The following is a 2,356-nucleotide window of genomic DNA, read 5'->3' as shown; positions in this document are numbered from 1 at the left end:
TCAGCTCTCTGCATCAGGTGGCCAAAGTATTGGAGTTTCAGCTTCAGCATCAGTCCTTCCAGTGAATATTCAGGACTGATTTCTTTTAGGATGGACTGGTTGGATCTCCTTGTAGTCCAAGGGACTCTCAAGAATCTTCTCCAACACCACAGTTCAAAAGCATCAATTCTTCAGAACTCAGCTTTCTTAACAGTCCAACTCTTACATCCATACATGACCACTGGAAAAACCATAGCCTTGACTAGATGGACCATTGTTGGCAAAGTAATGCCTCTACTTTTTATTTTTTTATTTTTTTTTTCTCTTTAAAAATATGGAACGCTTCACGAACTTGCATGTCATCCTTGCGCAGGGGCCATGCTAATCTTCTCTGTATCGCTCCAATTCCAGTATATGTGCTGCCAAAGCGAGCACATGCCTCTGCTTTTTAATATGCTATCTATGTTGGTCATAACTTTTCCTCCAAAGAGTAAGCATCTTTTAATTTCATGGCTGCAATCACCTTCTGCAGTGATTGTGGAGCCCAAAAAATAAAGTTAGCCACGGTTTCCACTGTTTCCCCATCTATTTGCCATGAAATGATGGGGCCAGATGCCATGATCTTAGTTTTCTGAATGTCGAACTTTAAGCCAACTTTTTCACTCTCCTCTTTCACTTTCATCAAGAGGCTTTTTAGTTCCTCTTCACTTTCTGCCATAAGGGTGGTGTCATCTGCATATCTGAGGTTATTAATATTTCTCCTGGCAATCTTGATTCCAGCTTTTGCTTCTTCTAGCCCAGGGTTTTTCATGATGCATTCTGCATATAAGTTAAATAAACAGGGTGACAATATATAGCCTTGACATACTCCTTTTCCTATTTGGAACCAGTCTGTTGTTCCATGTCCAATTCTAACTGTTGCTTCCTGACCTGCATATAGGTTTCTCAAGAGGCAGGTCAGGTGGTCTGGTATTCCCATATCTTTCAGAATTTTAATAATCTACATATTATTGTGATCTACACAGTCAAAGGCTTTGGCATAGTCAATAAAGCAGAAATAGATGATTTTCTGGAACTCTCTTGCTTTTTCAATGATCCAGTGGATGTTGGCAATTTTATCTCTGGTTTCCAGCATCAGGGTCTTTTAAAATGAGTCAGTTCTTCACATCAGGTGGCCAAAGTATTGGAGTTTCACCTTCAGCATCAGTCCTTCCAATGGATATTCATGACTGACTTCCTTTAGGAGGGACTGGTTGAATCTCCTTGCCATTCAAGGGACTCTCAAGAGTCTTCTCCAACACCACAGTTCAGAAGCATCAATTCTTTGGTGCTCAGCTTTCTTTATAGTCTAGCTCTCACATTCATACATGACTACTGGAAAAACCATTTCTCTTACTAGATGGATCTTTGTTGGCAAAGTAATGTCTCTGCTTTTTAATATGCTGTCTAGGATGGTCATAACTTTTCTTCCAAGGAGCAAGTGTCTGTTAATTTCATGGCTGCAGTCACCATCTGCAGTGATTTTGGAGCCCAAAAAAGTAAAGTCTATCACTGTTTCCCTAGTTTCCCCATCTATTTGCTATGAAGTAATGGGACCAGGTGCCATGATCTGTTTTAAGCCAAATTTTTCACTCTCCTTTCTCCTCTTTCACTTTCATCAAGAGGCTCTTTTGTTGTTCTTTGCTTTCTGCCATAAGTGTGGTGTTCTGCATGTCTGAGCTTATTGATATTTCTCCAAGCAATCTTGATTCCACCTTGTGTTTCATCCAGTCTAGCATTTCTCATGATGCACTCTGCATATAAGTTAAATAAGCAGGGTGACAATATACAGCTTTGACATACTCCTTTCCCTATTTGGAACCAGTCTGTTGTCCCATGTCCAGTTCTAATTGTTGCTTCTTGACCTGCATATTGTATTAATTGTATAAGTTCATAAATTAAAAGTTTATTAAATGCACTGAATTCATAAATCTAATGTTTAAAAGTAAATGTTACTTTTTGTATTGAGTTTAGTGTTAAGTCATATTTTAGGTATTGCATAGTTCATGACATAGTCTTTCAATCATCTGAGGATATGTGTAATACAAATAGTGCTTCCCTATTGGCTCAGATGGTAAGGAATCTGCCTGCAATGCAGGAGACCTGGGTTCGATCCCTGGGTTGGGAAGATCTCCTGGAGAAGGGAAAGGCAACCCACTCCAGTATTCTTGCCTGGAGAATTCCATGGACAGAGGAGCTTGTAGGGCCACAGTGCGTGGACTCACAAACAATTGTACATGACTAAGCAACTAATACACACACACACACACACACACACACACACAATGCAATATACAATCACAATTATTCTCGTGTTTACCAAATAGAATGATAGGGT

The 2,356-nt window shown here is 39.6% G+C and overlaps 1 non-coding gene across 1 annotated transcript; it reads right to left on the bottom strand.

Annotated features, from left to right (window-relative positions):
- Positions 1–307: 307 nt before the first annotated feature.
- LOC122678468 lies at positions 308–414 on the bottom strand. The gene has a single exon (XR_006336139.1). It is a non-coding gene; the product is annotated as a U6 spliceosomal RNA (small nuclear RNA).
- Between the last annotated feature and the right edge of the window lie 1,942 nt (positions 415–2,356).

This window comes from Cervus elaphus, chromosome 20 (assembly GCF_910594005.1).
Source record: "Cervus elaphus chromosome 20, mCerEla1.1, whole genome shotgun sequence".
NCBI lineage: Eukaryota > Metazoa > Chordata > Mammalia > Artiodactyla > Cervidae > Cervus > Cervus elaphus.
Note: the sequence above shows the minus strand (reverse complement) of the source record. Positions and strands in the feature narration are given on the sequence as shown.